General features: G+C 39.0%; 1 protein-coding gene and 1 pseudogene across 1 annotated transcript in view; both read right to left on the bottom strand.

The window, feature by feature from the left end:
• Positions 1 to 5,901, bottom strand: part of LOC104103148 (THO complex subunit 7A-like) — a 44,770-nt gene extending 38,869 nt beyond the window's left edge. The window contains exon 1 of the mRNA XM_070192594.1: positions 5,800 to 5,901. The gene's annotated coding sequence lies outside the window, so the exon portion shown is untranslated. The remainder of the gene's footprint in view (positions 1 to 5,799) is intronic.
• Positions 487 to 5,778, bottom strand: LOC138904130 (ABSCISIC ACID-INSENSITIVE 5-like protein 2; annotated as a pseudogene).
• Positions 5,902 to 19,939: the final 14,038 nt, after the last annotated feature.

Here is a 19,939-nt window from a genome sequence, read left to right as displayed (position 1 = left end):
TCCCCCCCCCCATTGTTTAGGAAAATGGAAAAAAATAAACAATTAAGAAAGAAAATATTTTTTTACTGTTCACGCACCTTATTGTATTGGTAAAACACGTACCGGCCACATCAACAAGAAAGTGTATCTTTAAATAAGTTAGGTGTGTAAAAGGTTGTCCGTGCTCAGAAAGTGTTTCATGGGAATTTGATCCTAAGTTAAGGGGGCAAACTATGTATTTTGCCAAAACTTATTCTTTCTTCCTTACATAATAAACCCAATTGTTTTTACTGTTGCAATTGATTAATAATAAAATATATGGGTCTACTTTCTGTTGCAATTAATGAATAACTTTATATATATATATATATACAAGAAGATCGCGGAAACTCATACAGTATATGAAAATTTTAAACAAGAGTAAAAAGGCAGTCCTTTATCTGGGTTTCTTTAGGTAATAAGACCACCTGTGATTTCAGACTTGTTTACCAAGTGAAAAGACACTGATTTCTCTTTCTACTGAATGTAGAGTCCATTTTCCTGTCCATTTCATCATCAGTTTTTCTAAATAAAACATATACATATAAACAAAAAAACTAAGTTATGGGATGGGAAGCAAAGCACATCACCAACAGAAGTAAAGAGGCTAAGATCTATCTCCAACTTTTAATAACTTTCATAGAGGATACACAATCCTATGCCTATCAAAACTACAGTAACTTCTACAAAATAACTAGAGAACGCACTCTCATCAGATTGAACTCGTTCGTCTGAGCTGGTATCTTGGTTCAGATGACAACTCGGATAACATCTTCTCTAGCTCCTGCAAGGTATAGTTCAGTAACATATTGGTTGAAAAAACAATGCAAGATGTAATGCTACGCTTAGGAACAGATGTAAGTAAAGGTGTCTTCTATAACATGTAGATGTACCGCGTGTTGCTAAGTTCGGACTGATATACACACCACTATGCGGAATTAGCCCTAGTCACAAGACATCTAGAAAACTGAGTAGGAAATATACAACAAGATTCCAAGTATTCAGCAACACTGTACAAGCCATTATAAGCAAGACTTGGTCAAAAAAAAAATAATCGCTGTTATAACGTAGCATCATTTTACATTTTGCATGTCTTGTAACACTCTTCGACAAGCGACAGAACTCAAGAATGGCATCCACAGGAAACAGGTGCTTATCCAAATATCTTAGTCAGCACGAAACTAGATACGGCAAAAGATCCTCGTCATCATGTAAGATCAGAGCATGGAGCAACTAGATTTGCCGCACCAAACAATAGGACTTATTAATACACCAGAAGAAATATATACATCGGCATCCACTAAATGCTTAATGTTATCAGCACCAATGAAACAGCTAAAACGGCCAAAGCAGCTATTGCGGTAGGATTTTCACAAACCCCCATTTGTCCAAGCATTGGTGGACAAAATTACACAATACCTGTGCTGGTGTGAGGCAACAGGTACCCCATGGAATTAGTCGAGGTGAGCACAAGCTGGCCCGGATACCACAGTTATCAAAAAAAAAGCGTCACAAATTCCCATAAATCAATTATGAAAGACATGGTCTGGAAATTCTTAAAGCATGAACAAAGGCACTAGTATGATTAGTTACTTGTTTAAAGATTCATATACATAGCTTATGTCTATATGATACTAGGAGAGGGATATCAAACATGTATAACGTCAAAGGTCCAATTTCTTAGAACGCTAATCCTATGGAACCAACACCACAGCCATCCTCGATTTGGCAGATACCATGATTCAATACCCCTCAGCTTTAGGCTACTTCTAATTAGTCACTAGTACGACTAGGCTGTCAGGCTTTCTTTTCTAGAGAGAGAGAGAGAGAGAGACTCGAAAAAAAGGCAGAATAAAACAAACTTTCAAAGGCAGCATTCACTTCTCACATCAATCATCAGAGGCAGCATTCACTTTCACCATTGCGTCAATTGTTCAAAAAGGCAAGAGTTTCAACTTGGGTAAAAACTAAAAAGCAAAATATTCTAAACACACCCCCTACAACCACTCCACTAAATTTATTAAAGACACTGGTGATGACAAACAATACTTTTAACCACATAACTAAGTGCACATTAATTGGGTAATTGGGTACTTCATTTATAATAGAGAGCTTCAAAGCATTACTAATAAAATAATATTCTCAAAGCATTTATAAGATGATCTCATACTCACTCTAATCTAATGCAACTGCTTTTCACATATGTAGTAAGCTAGCTTGTGGTTTTGTTTTTTAGCTAGCATGTGCTTCACGTTAAATTTAAAAGGTGGTTCCTTATCCATGGTGATGCATTTTTATCCTCCATCTTTGGAGCATGGTCAAAATATCAAAATGCCAACAAACTAACCAGAAATTTGAGGAATATGTACCTCTGCACCTTCCAAGTTAAGCTACAGAGATGGGCACCTGCACCCCATCACTAAGATCGACTTTGGAGGGGAAAGGGGAACTTAAAACCAAGTTTGAACCTACCTTTCCAACCCAAATGACATGTATACATAACAACTCCCTTGGTTCCATTTGATGAAAACTTTTTTTTTCCATTTTATGACATCTTTTTTTAGTCAGCTTAAATTGACCTTTCTATACTTGTAAACTTCTTGATCTTCGAATTCGCATTTTTCCTTAACGGCCAAAGGTTGAACTAGGATTTCAGCTCTAACCCAGATCAAGCATAAACTCGGCGAATGAAAATGTGACTTTTCTACCCGAAGAAAACCCATTTTCTGCCTACACAGTACAAAACTAGAACATTCCTCCCCTTTCAGCTCTCCCCACCCCCCAAAAAAAAGAACTAGGGATCCATGCCAAATCACAAGGTTTATTCAAAGAAAGCTAGCTAATCACGGACATTCATAAACTTTAGAACGATTACCGGTGCTAACAGCTAGTTTGAGGAAAAACCTACTAGATTATTTGATATAACATTAACAAGAGAAGTATCTTAAATCGTGTACTTCAGACATAAACTGCTACTCATGACCAGTCTACTCTTTTTTTTTATAAAGACTCATGACCAGTCTACTTTTACTTCTTTCTTTGAGTTACTAAAAAAATACAGGATATGTTTGATATGATTTAAGGCTCAGCCCTTTTTTCACATTTTGAGTATTCTCTGGTAACTCCACATTCTTTACAAGCCTATTTATTAATGACCTCTCTAATTCCAGTGCAAAGCCAGTAGTCCTTCAGATATTAATTATCTCACTTCTAAGACGATTCATCTTTCTACCGTCAACAACTGTTCCCTTTAAGATAAACTATTGATCATCAGAGATCTCCAAACTGTTATTTGAGACAAATGGCACAGGGAATATAAGGAGTTATAAATCAGCTTGCTAAGCTCATGAATGAAATCAGAAGCCAATAACACAACAAATAATCCTTCTTTAAAATATATATAACTAGGGGTTGAAGCCTCATATACATGATGAGAGGATCCCTACCTTCTCTTTCTTAAGCTTCATGTTCTCCTCTTCCAGATGTGAGACCTTGTTCACGAGCTCATTCTGGTAAGCCTACACCATGCAAATAATAGATTAAAATGTGAAGTACAAATGCAAACTGAGATTGCGAGCAATAAATTAGTGGACAGCACACCTGTTTTCTAGCTCGCGAGCGTGCAGCTGACTCTCTATTCTTGATCTTTCTCCTTAGTCTCCTATCAAGGGTCTTATCGATGTCCGTAGCATGCCTCTTCCGACCAGAGAACGGTGTATCGGACAGCGCATCAATCGAAGGAGATGGTGACAAGCCTATTGGAGGCACAAAATTTTGCACTGCCGTAGGATTATCCAATGACATTGTATGTCCTAAAGAAGCATCAGCACTGAAAAGCCCAGCTTTCACCAAGTAGTCCTCCAAAGTTGTCTCACCAAGAGTTGGCTTTCTCTCTTGATCGTTCATGCCGTCGAGATTTCTCACCGTTTGGCCTTGTTGTATGTCTCTCCACACTTTATCAACTGTATTACTACTAATTGCCTTCGCCAGAGTTAAGCTAGCCTGATGCTGAAAAGAAGTCGGTAGGGGAAGTATTATCAATATCCACACCAGCAAACTGATTTAGATCTGCATTCCACACACTCATTAATAACTCATCAAGATTCATGCTGCCCGGAGGCTTACCTAAATAAACAAACTGGTTCTCAACCTCGTCAACTGTGAGGTTAAACCATAATTTTTGCCTGCCCAATAGTGTAAATGAGATTGTCGCACACTCCCATGAGATTCATGGTCTGAATCCCCATTCATCAAAACCTCCAACCTTAACCCCTAATGGAAAACCTACTCTGTTAAAAAATAACACTTTTGGTCAAATATAAAAGAAAATACATTCTTGATCATCCCCATTATGACCAAAACAACCAATCAATCAACCACACATTAATTTTTAACCCCTTTTTTATAATCAAGAAATCCCCAAGAACCAGCTGGCGCACGGCTCGAGACTTGGTAGATAATCGCCTTCCCCATACCCTTCTCTACTTAAAATACCAGGCTTTTGACCACGGCATGGTTTGAACGTTTGACTTTCACCTAACCCCACACATTACTTATGCTCGTACTACTGAACCAAAGCCTGGGGCATCAATCCCTTACCTATCTAGGAAAAATATAAAAAAATTGACATAATCCCAAACTAGTTGAATTCTACTAAATGAATCCTCCATAATCCATATCTATTCTGCTCTACTTCAAGCCCATTTCCCCATCAAGACCAAAAAGGATAGATAGATTTTACTTGTATATGCAATCTTCACTATCAAAAAGCTTCAACTTTGCTGGAAGATCTACCTTTGTAAACCCCCTTTAAAATAAGTTGAAACCAGTTATAACACACAGACAACAACAAACCTAGTTAATCCCACAAGTGGGATCTAAGGCGGGTAGTGTATACGCAGACATTACCCCTACCTTCACACATGTGGTTTCCGATAGACTCTACCTTGTGAAGATAGAGATGTGGTCTCCGATAGACCCTCGGCTCAAGGAAAATTGAAACGAGTTATATGAATATTAAATCCTATATATCCATTTAGCTCTAATGAGGCCCATTTCCCCGTTAAGACCAAAAAGGAAAGATTTTTACCATATTTGCATCCTTCACTACCAAAAAGCTCTCACTTTTCTGGAAAAATCTTCCATAACCCCACCCCACCCCAAAAAAACCCCCAAAACACACACACTCTTTCCCCATCCCCACTAGTTGATGGGTGGGTACTATAAACGGGATACCTTCCTGAATCATACATAGAATAACCCCTGAACCCTCCTTTTGCTTATCCCACAACAACAACAACAATAACCAAGTCCAAGTACGAAACAAGTTGAGGTCGGCTATACGAATCTTCACTCACCAAATTTCCCTTTTGCTTATCAAAATAAAAATAGAATAACCACTGAATCCCAAATAATTAAAAGACTCAAAAGCAACTAAAATTGCAACTACTACGTCTTAATCTCAAACTAGTTAAATTAGCTTTACAAATCCAGAATACTAATTCCACTCCATTTTGAACCCCTCTCATTCCAATATTCAACTAGTTTGGTTCACAATTTAACATAATAGAAAGAAATATGCAGACCCATTAAGGAACAATACAAACTATACACAAATTTAAAGAAGATCAGAAGTAAAACGAAATAAATAAAACCCCAGAAAGCTCAAAGAAATTTTTATTTTACTAGATGACTGAATAACAGACTAATTGTTTTTTTTCAACAAAAAAAGGGAAAGAAAAATAATTATTGGAAAAAAGGAAGAAAGAGAGAGGGTATTACCTGGCAGAAGAAGAGGATGAATTAGTGAAAAAAACACAGGGAACTGCTTGTCGTTCGTATGGGGAATCCACGTATCAGTGTATTTTTGTTCAAATCTTGAAACTGCCTTTCTCCTCCTTTTTTTTTCCCACCTATATGAGTTTGTTGATGGGGCCGGCCCATTGTTTTAGTGAAGCGAGAAAGCAAAAAATTGCTCACGAATGGTTTTGGCATAATGTCCCTTTTTTTAACAGTCTTGGCAAAATATTTTCGTTTTTTATTTGAACGCCATAACTTTTTATATTTAAAATAAAAGATTTTTTTTGGTAATTAAATATTTTCGTATAACCAACCAATGTAAATATTTGCAAAGCATAGCAAATCACCATAACCTGCTTCAAAAACTGAAAACTAACCTTCAAACAATAATTCCTATCCACCTAGCCTCATTTATACAAGTAAATAAACTAAGGATCTTACTACCTACTTAATATTTACATTTACTAAGTAGTAATCATAGATTTTCCTTCAGCCCTAATGTTGCATATACAAGCAATCCTCCTAGCTAGGACCTCCCATGGAATTTATGTATGTTCAAAGATCCTTGCATTCCTCTCGAGCCACACAATATGAATAAACTCTGTATAGACTAGTTTGAGCAGCCTGGCTAAATGTGATCTTCCTTTAGTCTTCAGAATGACCCATTGTTGCATTACAGGGCATGAGCGTGCATATGAGTGTTGGATTTGAATCCAATGCATCAACATGTTCCATAGATTTATGACATATCCACATTTTGCAAAGATGTGGTTTTTTTTATTGTTTCATGAGCATGTTTGCAGAAACAGTGTCACGCTCCGATCTCGGGGAGCATGACCGACGCTCAACCGAGATGTAACGATCCGACCGGTCGTTTTGAGCTCCAGCGCGTCGTTCAGCGGTTTGAGACCTTGAGTAGTTTTACTTCAGGTATTATGACTTGTACGCGTGGTCGAAATTGAATTTCGGAAGTTCAGAGTCGATTTGGAAAGAAAATTCTCATTTGAGAAGCTTTAAGTTGGAAGAATTGACCAAGGTAGGATTTCGAGCAAGCGACCTCAGAATCGGGATTTGAAGGTTCCAACAAGTTCGTATGATGATTTTGGACTTGGGCGTATGTCCGGATCGGGTTTTGGATGATCCGGGTGTGTTTCAGCGCCTATTGTGGGAGTTGGCATTTTGAAAGAATTTCATAAATATGGGTTGAAGTGCATTTCAATGTTATCGATATCCGTTTGGGATTCCGAGACTGGGAATAACTTTGTATGGAGATTCTGGTATTGGGAGTGCGTTCGGAAGTGGATTCGGAGGTCCGTAGGTCATTTTAGGGTCATTTGGCGAAAGTTAGAAATTTGAAGGTTTTTGAGAAGTTTGACCGGAAGCGGACTTTTTGATATCAGGGTCGGATTCCGATTCCGGAAGTTGGAGTAGATTTGTAATGTCAATTATGACTTGTGTGCAAAATTTGAGGTCAATCGGACGTGATTTGATATGTTTCGACATCGATTGGAGAAGTTTGGAATTTCAAAGTTCATTAAGTTTGGATTGGAGGATGATTCATAGTTTCGATATTGTTTGGCATGGTTTGAGGCCTCGACTAAGTTCTTAATGTGTTTTGGGACGTGTTGGTATATTTGGTTGAGCTACCGAGGACCTCAGATGGATTCCGGATGGTTAACGGATCGAGTTTGGACTTGGAAGAAAAACTGAAGCATCTGTCTTCTGGTGTAACCACATCTGCGAGGTTTTGGCCGCTGGTGCGGAGCCACAGAAGCGGCCAAGAGGGTCGCAAAAGCGGTTCTGGTTGAGGTAGGCTGGGATCACAGATGCAGTCGAGTTCCGCAGAAGCGAGACCGCACCTGCGCACGTGGAGTCGCAGAAGCGCGTAAGGGGCGCATATGCGGGGGATGTTGGGGCGAGCTTGAACCGCACCTGCGAGGGAATTTCCACATGTGCGGAGCTGCATGAGCGGCTATTGGACTGCAGAAGCGAGAAGTCGGGCTGGGCAGTGTCATTTTAAGACGAGATTTGGCCATTTTCCTCTCTTCTTCTTTTGGATGGGCGATTTTTGGAGCTCTTGGAAGGAGGATTTTCGTCATCTATGTCAAGGTAAGTGATTCTCACATATTGTGAGTTAAATACATGGTTTATATAAGGAATTAAACTTGAAAATTTGTAGAATTTTGGGATTTTGACCACGAAATTGGACATGGAATTTGGAATAAATTATATGTTTGAGTTCGTAGTGTCATGGGTAAAGTTTATCTTCGAAATTTTTTAGAATCCAGGCATGTGGGCCCGTGGGTGATTTTTATTGACTTTTCAAGCGGAGTTAGGAGTTGTAGTAAATTGAATTATAATGAGTGTTATAGTATATATATTTATGGGTTTACACATTTATTGAGTAGTTTTGGAGCGTTGGGCATCAGTTTGGGTTGTTGGAAGGGATTGAGAGCCGGTTATGGAATTTCGGAGCGAGTTAAGTCTCTTTTCTAACCTTGTAAGAGGGAATATACCCCATAGGTGAACTTAATTAATATGCACGAAGTGACGAGAGTCCGTACGTAGCCACTATTCCTATTTGTGTCAGGGTAGTTTTAGGTTTACACTATGCTTGTGGACACTGTTATTTGATTATATTTGTTAACTGTATCAAATGGAACTGAGTTGAGTATTTTTAAGGATTTAAAAGCTTCGAGTCGAATTGTCTTTATTTTGAAAAGAATCAAGAAAGGGTTATGATTTATTGATAAATTTATATTTGATCGCGTCGCATGTATGATTCGCGAGCGGGATAATAGATGCATCTATAGTTCGCGTTGTTCGACCCTCGGCAGTGCACAATTTACATTTATATTGCATCGGGCCGAACATTCTCGGTGGTATTTATGTGTGATAATAGAACTGGAAGTTCCTTTTATAATTGGTATAAATTCATTATTTGAAATATTATTTGTTTTAAATGAAGGAAGTGATTTGGGTCCTTAAATAGGGTGATGAATTGTTTAGTTATTTCTTGTTCTGAGTTTTATTGTTATATATATCATGCTTAATTAGAATTTCATATTATCATATTGTTGGCCCTTAGTAACTGTCGAAGTCGACCCTTCGTCAACACTTCTTCGGGGTTAGGCGGGATACTTACTGGGTACACGTTGATTTACATACCCATGCTACACTTGTTGCACGTTTTTGTGCATGTGCATATATGTCTAGTGGCCTCGTGGGCGCAGAGGCGCGATTATTGCGGGGACTTAGGTGAGCTGCATTCCACGTTACGAGTCCGCAACCAGCAGAGTATCCTTCAGAGTATTTATATTTTCCTTTCCAATTTGTATTCCGGATATATGTTGTATTTTATTTTATATTCCTAGTTGATGCTCAAGCACTTGTGACACCAGGTTTTGGGCGATTATGGGTTGCACTGTGTTGGAATTTTTAAAGATATTATTATTTATTTTGTAAACTCCATCTTTTACTATTTAATTGAAGAAAATATGATTTCAGAAATATTAAAAATGAGAACCAAATTAAGTATTTATTTTTCCCTTGCCTGACCGCGGTGTCCGGCACCATCACAACCTTTAATGGATTTTGGGTCGTGACGACATGATATCAGATCACTAGGTTCACTTAGGTCTCACGAATCATGAGCGAGTCTAGTAGAGTCTTGTGGATCGGTACGAAGACGTCTGTACTTATCTTCGAGAGGCTATAAGACTGTTAGGAGCACTTCCCTTCTTGATTCCTCATCGTGCGGTTCGATTCCTTTGAGGCTTATGCCTTCATTCCCTTCCTATTCAGTCTTATGCGACGTGAAACGCTTGTTATAAATTGGGAATTGAGGAATTTTAATGGTACTACAGATGTGGTGTAGGATGTTTCTCCCTGCGTATTTGATTGGGCTATTGTCGTCGCCTTGCGGAAGGTCGTTCTATCGTTGCAGCTCGGTATCAGTATTACCTAAGGTTTTGAGATTTGGCATGGATTGTTATGACAATTCATGCATTCCTATCGCACCATGTTTGTGTAATGGTAGGATGTTTATCTATGCATCTAAGCGGTGAATGACTTGGAAAAAAGGTTTACTCAGTGTATGATTCGGATATCCAATATTTTATTTCCGGTGAAGTAAAGACAATCAGACTATGAATGTTCAGGTTTGGGTTGACGGAGTAACGAGACTTGGTATTTCGAGCTTGGTGGAATTTTCATCTGTGATGTGGTGTCGTCGCCCTGGATTGAATGTGTTAAGTTCGTTGGTGTTATGGTCTTCATCAATTTGCCTTCGGGCAGGGTGGTGTGAAATAGTGCTGGGGAAGTGGCTGTCAGAGATCGCATTGTGCGGTGGTTCAGAATTTAATCGGTGGTCCGTGTGTTGAGGGCTCAAGGAAGATGATCTTCGAAAAGGTTTAAAGTTGGTAGCGATCGATTGGTTCAAGTGCCACAAAGGTAGATTTTGAATTAAGGTAACAACTGGGCAGCGAAGGATGAGGAAGAACACGTGGGATGTGTCTTGCAGTGGTTAAATTTCTAGAAGGCCAAGTGTGAGATACAGAGTCGAGTAGGTTCTTAAAGAAGATGGTTTGACCAAAGTGGGAGAGTGGCACAGTAGCAGATGGGTTCTGTTGTAGGATAGTCATACACCTTGGGAAAAATTTAGAGTGATTTGGAACTCATGGTGGACAGTGACTAAGTCTATGAACTTAATTTGGAATATTGGCTGCTATACGGAGAAGGGTTGGATACGACGGAAAAGAGTTGCATGATATGAAGAAGGATACATCATCACTTTGGATTGGAATGTATCTGTAACACCCCGGAAAATTTCGAAGTACTTAAGTGTAAAGCCCGGTAAAATATGCAAAAAAAATAATGTTTTATGGTGTCGGACTAGGCTTACGTGTTTGAGGATTGTAGAAATTCTTCGGCTCGGAATTTTTGGGTTGAACAATGCACCGGAAAGTAAAAGAAAATTTTTGGCGGAAAAGTGCATTTCTGCGGTCCATTATGCGACCGCATAATTACTCTACGGACCGCATAATGGCAGCAGAATGAGGCAATTAATAGGGTTAGTTGGAAGCAATTATGTGGTCGACTATGCGACCGCATAGTGACCGTATACACAAACAATTTTATTTTATCATTTTGTCAGCAATTATGTGACCGAACCGTTCCGGAGCTCCATTTTTGGATTTTTAAAACCCGACCCTATTTCATTAAATACACTCTTTGGGCCATTTTTGAGACATAATCTGATATTTTAGAGTGAGAGAGAGTGCCCTAGAGTGAGAAGGTGTTATTCAATAATTTTTTTCTTCAATTCTTGCTCAAGTTTTGGAAGATTAAGAAGGGAAGCTCACTAGGTCTTTATCCTAGAGGTAAGATTCTACATCCTAAACCCTAATCTCGAAATCTTTTGAAAATGGGTAACTAGCAAGATAAATTTTGGGCATGAGAGTTGTTTATTTTACATGCATGTGTTATCAAAGGGTGTAGGAAGATTGTTGAGCTAAAAATGATAAAGATTGGGTTGTGGGATGATGGAATCCTTCATAAAAAGGACATTAAAACCTTATACACACCTAGTGTTTGATAAAATGCTCAAATGAGCTAGAACCATGACCATCTTCCTAATTTTGATTCAATTTGTTATATTTCTAGAATAGATTGAAGTTGCTAAGAATTCCGGGATATTTTAGAGTTTAAGGAAGCTCAATTGAGGTATGTTGGCTAAACTCTTCTCTTAGAATTGAATCCCACGATATTCATGTAAATTATGTAAGTCCCGAGCGATTCATTATGAAACTGGCTATTCCGAGTAAGATTGGGTTAAAAAATATATGTTCAACAAGCATCCCAAATGCTTTATTCATGTTATGTTACCAATTGAGGATGTATTAAAATACGGGTTGTGCATTAATAATATTTCGACTTTAAGTCAAGTTCAAATAAAGACTATTATGCCAAATTTTGTGAAATATCTCTATGTGCCTTAGATTCTAAATTGCTCACATGTGTACTACACACCTTGATTTGAATTGTATTTGTTGTTGATGATGATAATGATATTTGAAATTGATAAGGTGAGCATGAAATATTGAATATGGCCAACGTGCCAAGAATGATCTTATAATTATGGCCATTAGTGCCAATGAAATGGAAAGATGTGAAAGTAATATAAAATGCGATGATTGATATAAAAAGGTTGATGTCTCAAATAAGACAGCCTAGCCGGTCGGATCGTGATCGGATACCATGCCGCACACATGGTGGTGATTGTGCTGGAAATTATAATTGAAATTGTGATTGTGGTCGATGTCCCTAATGGATTGCCTAGCCGATCGGGTCGTGATCGGACTCCGTGTTAAAGACGGTGGTATTGATATTGAGAGAAATTGTGGTTGATGTCTCTAATGAGATAGCCTAGCCGATCAGGTCGTGATCATACTCCGTGCTAAGAGTACGGTGGTACTGGTTTTGTGAATAATGGTATTGTGGACAATGGTATATCGATACTAAAAATCTCTTAATGTGAGATATGGAAATTAATTTGAACACTGTCTTGATCCTAAATTTAGGTTTGATGTTGATTAAGGCTGTTATTGATATTATGATAATCTTCTTTGTATTATTTGTCATTCTATTAAGAGGGTGTTTAGTTATACATACTAGTGTTATTCGACGGTACTAACGTCCTTTTTGCCAGGGGCGCTGCATCTTTAAATGGATGCAGGTGGTTCCACAGCAGGAGATATTGATCAATGATAGCAGTACACCTTTTTCCCAGCTGACTTGGTGAGCCCCACTTCATCCCGGGGTCATATATCTTTTGTACTTTGTGTATTCGGTTTGAGGTATAGTCGGGGCCTTGTTGCCAGCATTATCATTGTACTCTTCTTTATCTATAAAGGCTCCGTAGACATAGTGTAGGTTATGTATTTGTGCTGAGAAAAGACAAACTATGTTATGTTATGGTTGTATTACTTGTCCATTTGAGACTTTAAAAATGATGAAACTATTGGAAATGAATTGGTATTATAGACATGAACACATTTTCGTCTAATTAATAAAAATATGTATTATCTCAATTCGTGGATGAGTTTGGGTAGAATGAAATCTATCAGGCTTGCTCGGTTGAGTTCACTTGGTTGAGCGCCGGTCGCGCTCCTCGGTTTTGGGGCGTGACAATATCGCCGCACATCTAGTTGATGTCAATGGGGAGTGAGCGGGCTTGCATGGTTGGTGAATGAGCACATGCTTAGGATGGTTTAAGGATTTCATAGTGATTGTATCGGTGCAACGTTGTTCGAAGATGTCAGCATGGAATTTCCACATGTTGGTTATTTCTGGTAGGCAAATTAACTGTTATGCGGTGTTGATGAAACTTCTACGAAGAATTTTACTGGTTATACGCTAAGATGTCGAATATGTAAATGTGGCTAGTGATTCAAGGCGTTCATAAAATAGTTAACATGAAGATTTCAAGGAATTTGGCTGGTGGATTGCGCAAGGTCATGTCAGTAAGGAAGAAGGAATCTTGGTAGGTTCCAAAGTTATGCAATGGTAGCTTCAGGCTAAGTGGGAGAGCCCCCACCGTCTATAATTGGATTGCATGGTTATCTACATATGAGATTTATGGTTATCGGCATGTTGGTGGGTTACGACTAAAGAAAGAGGACATCAGTGGTGATTTGAGCCAATGATTTGAGGAATGTGTGCTATAGTTGGTCTTATCGATTCATGTTCAGGCTTTGGGAAGACTCGGAGTTTATGCTTTGCGTAGATGTGATTTATAAGGAAAGTGATTCAACCTGGTACTTCTTTGAGAGGGTGTTCATGTGCTAGCAGAGCCTTGGAGTTTGATCATATTTGGGAACAAGTCAGAGTGGATGACTCTCAACATTGGTTCTAGTGGGTTCAAAGCGTGATGCCTAAGGATTTCGAGCCAGTAGTATGGTTAAGTATTAAGCTTTTGTAGCAGATTATGAAAAGTGACTTGGTGTATTCTACGTTATCTTCGGTCTGTGTTGTGGCATTGGAGGAATGGGAGAAAATAACTTTGGATTCATAGAGGGACTTTCAGAATGGGTGTACCAGTTGAAGACGCGAATATACGTACAAGGAGGGCATGAGATGGTTAGTGGGTTTTGGAGACTCGTGAAATGGGGTCACTCAGGCTGAGTGTGGATTGAGTTCGTTATATTGATAAAGGAGTTGTTGTTATTGCTAAGGAAGATCCAGAGTAAATTAGAAGAAGTTGGATTCGGTTAGCAATGGTTGAATTGGCATGATGATGGCAATGATCAATTCCTTCAGCATGTTATGTATACCTGAGATTTGTGGCAGTACGTGCGAGGTTTGACGGCCGCCGTAATTGATCTTATTTGGATGCATGCAAGTATTATGGTCTGTTATGTGTAGATGGAGCTCGAAAGAATTGTGGTGGTTTAAACCACCACTCTAGGTTTGTATTTTCTGCGGTTATGGGAATTCAGTCACGTGGGGTAATGGTTCTTCTGAAATGAGTTAAGTGAGAAGTTTCTATATGATGGAGTGTGTACATTATTGGTGGTTCGGGAGTTATGATAAAATTTTGGTACTCTCACGTATTGGCATGTTAGGTGCAGCGAGCGGCATGAGAGATTGGAGGCTGAGTGGTTCGGTGTTGACAAGAATGTCACGAGCTCGGATGATCATGGAAGAATTCAGATGTTTAAAGTAAGTTGGTATTGTCCTTAGCGTCACCTGAGATCGATGTCCTGTGTAAGAGGCTTTGTGTACTGATTTGCAGCTTTTTGATTTGTTTTACAACATTAGTGTGACCGGTGGTACGAATTTATTAGGAACAACTCGTAACATGGAAATTAGGAACCTGGGCCAACCATACTTGAAACTTACGGGAACATCATGGAATTCAATTCTAAGAGAGAAGTTTTAGCCAACATACCTTTCTTGAGCTTTTCTTAGATTACTATGATGTCTTTACACTTCTAGCAATATCAATCTATAGGAAGATAGCGGAAACTGGATAATAATTAGAAGGATTCTCATGATACAAATCTCTTGGGAATTTTGTCAAACACCTATTATGCAAAATTGACTACAAAGCTCTACAATGGTAATCCCTTCCTCCCCCCCAACCAACTTCAACAAGAAACTACCCAAAATAGTTCAACAACCCCATATACTACCACCTATTGGCACATGCATGGCCTATCTCCAACCCCACAATATACTTAAACCCATAACCTCTTGCACGAAAGCTTAGGAGAAGGACTTAACCGGATAGATGATGGTCTAGTGAGTGGAGTGACTTCCATGATTCTTGAAGATTGGGGCAATAATGAAGGATTAGAATGGCTAGGTCTTCTCACTCTCTCTCTCTCTCTCTCTAAAATCGTCAGATATATGCTCCAAAATGAGCCCAAAAATGCTTTTAATCAAAATAGGGTCGGGTTATAAAAATTAAAAAATGAGCCCTCCGAATTCAACTATACGGTCGTAGAATGGACCGCATAATAGATATGCGTCCCGCAGAATTATCCACGAAAGTGATGCCAAAAATTGGACTGTTCTGAATAAGTCTGCGGTCAGCAGACCAATTATGCGGCCGTAGAATGGACCGCATAATTACCCAACAAAATTCTTCATGCCAAATCTGCGATGGAAGTACGGACCGCGAAATGGATATACGATCGCATAATGGACCGCAAAACGACCTTCAAAATTCAACTATTTTTCTGTTCAACTTCGCGATGATTATGTGGTCTGCGTAATGGTTCGGCGGTCGCGAAATTGACTGCAGAATTACCTTCTTCTGCCAAAAATTTCTATCAACTCCTCAGCACATTCTTCAACCCAAAAAGTTTGTACCGGTGCGAGCTACTACCTCCATACACATTAGTCCACCTCGGCACCGCAAAAACCTTAAATTCTTTGGCGAAATTTTATGGGGCTTTACAAACAGCTTGTATCATCTATTGGAACACCTCATTTCTTCAATCTAACACCGGTGAGGATTCTTCCATGACCTTTCAACCACATGGTAAAGATTGTTTTTGGTCTTGCTTGATTCTGGTACATCAACCTTTCCATGATACTTTTGGTAAGATTCCTAGCAATTGTAAGTATACATGCTTGATTAAATTTCTATGGTTATCTTGTCTGTTGCTGATATGGCTTAGATTATTTCTTGCCCCCAATATTTTCCTAACCATCCAGCTGGATGTTTTGGAACTCACATGTCTGCAAATACCTTACCATTGATGTAGTAGTTATGAATCCATTTAATCCAAAGTTTATCTGTTTATTGGCTAGTTCCTAGCAGGTTTTGGTTATAGCAGCCCTATTCCATAGTGTCAGGTTGATAAAATTTAGATCTCCAACATCTCTAGGTTAACACATCATATCCCAAGCAACTAAAGATTGTTTGGTTATTATATTTACCCATGGCTATATATAGCTCATGCAATAAACTTCAATTGTTTTCATAACTTTGGTAGGTATGATGAAAATTTGAGCCGAGTAAGCTTGTATTCTAAATGTCACTGTCTGGACCAACTAAATTCTGCTTGCATATGAGAGTTTCTTTGTTGTCCATGAGGAGACTTTAGCCACTATATTGTCAATGAGTGGTTGCCACTGTAAGACTGATAGCTTCTTAGTAGCTAATGGTATGCCTAGATATTTTAAAGGAGTGCACCATGGCTGTATCTCAATGTCCATTGGACCTCCTGCTTCTACTCAAGACTAACCCTTCCATAGTAGATTGAGCTCTTAGCCAGATTGACTTTGATATCAGATGCTTCTGAAAAGGTGGTGAGTTTACTGTGAATTAATGCAACAGAGGTAGAATCTCCTCTTGTAAATAAGAGTATATCATATCCAAAACTCAAATAAGTAATATCAAGTCTGAAACACATAGGATGATAATAAAAGGAACCCTCATGTTTAAGTGTTTTCAAATTCTTACTCATGTAATGACCCAATCGGTCGTTTTGAGCATTTGCACTTCGCTTGGTAGTTTACGGGAGTGAGTAGATTTGTATAATGTATTTTTATTTGTGTGAACCGTTGATTTTGATTTTCAGGTTATTCAGGACTGATTTGGAAGAATGATTCTATCGTAGGTGCGAAGGCAGACCTCCAGTGCTTCTCCGCAGAAGCATGTTTTGGTTGCAAATGCGACGCCGCAGAAGCAGCTAATGTGTCGCAGGTGCGAAAGTGCTGGGCAGAATGTTAAATACAAGGGTTCGCGATTTTCGCTTCATTTTAACACTTCCAAGCTCGGATTGAGGCGATTCTTGGAGAAATTTTCATCTTGTGAATTGGGGTAAGTGTTCTCTACTCGATTTTGGTTATATTTCATGAATCTATCTTCATTGTTGGCAATTGGTTGATGAATTTTTAAAGAGAAATTGGGGGTTTTGGCCTAAAGTTTCTAATATGAATTTTTGAGTTTTGAATATCGAATTGGAGTCGGATTTGAGTGAAACTAGTACGGTTGGACGTGTGATTGAATGAGTTGTCGAATTTTATGAGTTTTGTTGGGTTCCGAGGCGCGGTCTCGGGTGTGATGTTTGGCCGGTTTTGGATTTTTATTTAAGGATTTGATCTTTATCATTTGGAATTATTTCCTTGGGCTTTAGTTAATGTATTTGATTTGCTTTTGGATAGTTTTGAGCCGTTCGGAGGTCGCTACACGCGTGATGGAATCTTTGGAGCATCGCTTGGCTTGCCCGATAACGGTATTAGCGTGTTCGAGGTAAGTAACTCTTCTAAACTTAGTGTTGAGGGTACGAAACCCCTTAATACGTGTTATGCGATTGGTATTGAGGTGACGCACATGCTAGGTGACGGGCGTGTGGGCGTGCACCATGTGAATTGGGACTCCGTTGTTTCCATAGCACTGTATAGTGGCCCTATTTTGTTGATATCCGTGTTTTCACCATGGGATAAAGTAATTGAGCTATCAATCATGCTAGATATCATGTTTAGGATTTATGCCGATATTGTTGGGACCTATAGTGGTCGTTTGTTGCTGTCATTTCACTAATTTTGTTGATATTTCGTACTCAGTCATATTTATACATTCATATCATATCTCAGTCTTAGTTGTTATTTATTGATATATCATATCATTGTTGTCGGGCTAGTTTCATGACATTGTGAACCCGTGAGTGAGACTGGAGAGATTGATGACTGAGTGAGGCCGAGAGCCTGATTATGAGTGACAGTTATGGGATCGGGCTGCATGCCGCAGCATGCTATATTGATTTATGCCTGGATCTGGCTTATGATAGCGCTTAGGCTATAGGAGCCCCTCCGGAGTCTGTACACAACCCTAGTGAGCGCGGTTGATTATATTGAGGGATGGATCTTCCTTGGATATGGATTTTGTCCGAAGCATTTATATAACTGGAGATGGATCTTCTCCCTGGGGCCATATTGGCCTTCCTCGATACTGAGTGACTGATGGTCAGTGATGTATATATTCCGGAATGGATCTTCCCTGGGCCGTATGTGCCATATACAGTACTGAATAGTTGATCATGATGAGTGAAAAGTGTGAGACAGTGAGATTGTATACTCTGAGAGTATGAGTACATGATTCATCTCTGAGATACATGGCATTGGCATGCACACATGACATACATACATAGAGATGCATTTTCCTCATACTGTACAGTATCACATCATTCATGACTTTTTACACACATTGATATGTGGGCATAAAGAGGTATTTCACACTTTCTATCTGGAAAGAAAATGAAACATCTTATTTATTGTGGAAAGGATATTTGAAAAAATTACAGTTTTCAAACTTACTCGTATTTTTTGCCATTTTCGGTAAAAGATTTGTGTTTTCACTAAGATACTTGAAAAACATGACTATTTTCTGGAACTGTGAATGGGCTGAGCATTTTACTTCTGAGATACATCTTTTATTACTTGTATTATGCTGTTATGAACTGTTGTGGGATATTGGTATTGGACCCGACCTTGTGTTAGCTCGTCACTACTTTTAACCTAAGATTCGGTTTGTTACTTACTGAGTACATGGGGTCGGTTGTACTTATACTATACTTCTGCACCTTGCATGCAGATATTGGTTGCTGATATTGTTATGTTCGACGGGAGATGGATTGAAGATATATCTGCGTCCAGGTTGTAGCTGCCCCTTGTTCATTAAGTTTCAGCTTTGTAAGTTCTATTCTTAGAAGCTCATAATTTGTACTACTAGTCCTTGAAAAATTTATAAAATTCAGTAAATTACTATTGTTTATTTGACTTGTTAATATCATTGGAATTGGGTAGTTACTAGTTGTCTTACCTAACGGGTTGGGTTAGGTGCCATCACGACTAGTGGATTTGGGGTCGTGACAGATTGGTATCAAAGCTCTAGGTTCATAGGTTCTACAAGTCATGAGCAAATGTCTAGTAGAGTCTTGTGGATCGGTATGATGACGTCCATACCTATCTTCGAGAGGCTACAAGACATTTAGGATATACTTCCCATATTTCTTTCCTTATCGTGCGGTATTGATTCAGCTTGAAGCGTAACTCTTTGAATTCCTTCCACGCATTCGTATGCGCATGTGAGTGCTCGGTATTGGCTGTGCACCGGCGGCTTGTGATTCCATGGTTGAGGTGTGAGATGTGGTTTTGGCGTGCTGATGATGGGCCAGTTCTGGAGGACTTGAGGCTAGGTTTTGACTGTAGCTTGGGCACGAAGATTTTAATTGTGTGAGCATGTGCTTTTGGACTTATACGTCCGGTAGTGTCCCTATGAGTGAAATTTGTGGCTCGATGAGCGGTAAAATGGCTATGTGGTGAGTATGATGTGACTGCGAGATGTGTTCAGATTGTTCGAATGTGACGAGAAGAGTTTACTTGAGATGTAGAAAGGACTATTAGGTGTTTGGTTTCTGTCTTGATGCGACGTATGGTTCCGGGTTATGAGTGTATTGAAGGATATTTCATGTTTCTTAATGCCGGGATGAATTAGGTTCTCATGTCTTATTGTTGAGATCATACTCAGAAAGATTAAGCGATTGCGTAGTAGTTGTGGTTGTGAAAGGGTATGAAGAGATGTCAGATTGAGGCTAAGCAGGTGGGT

This window comes from Nicotiana tomentosiformis, chromosome 1 (genome assembly GCF_000390325.3).
Source record: "Nicotiana tomentosiformis chromosome 1, ASM39032v3, whole genome shotgun sequence".
Classification (NCBI taxonomy): Eukaryota; Viridiplantae; Streptophyta; class Magnoliopsida; order Solanales; family Solanaceae; genus Nicotiana; species Nicotiana tomentosiformis.
This window is presented reverse-complemented; position numbering and strand designations above follow the sequence as displayed.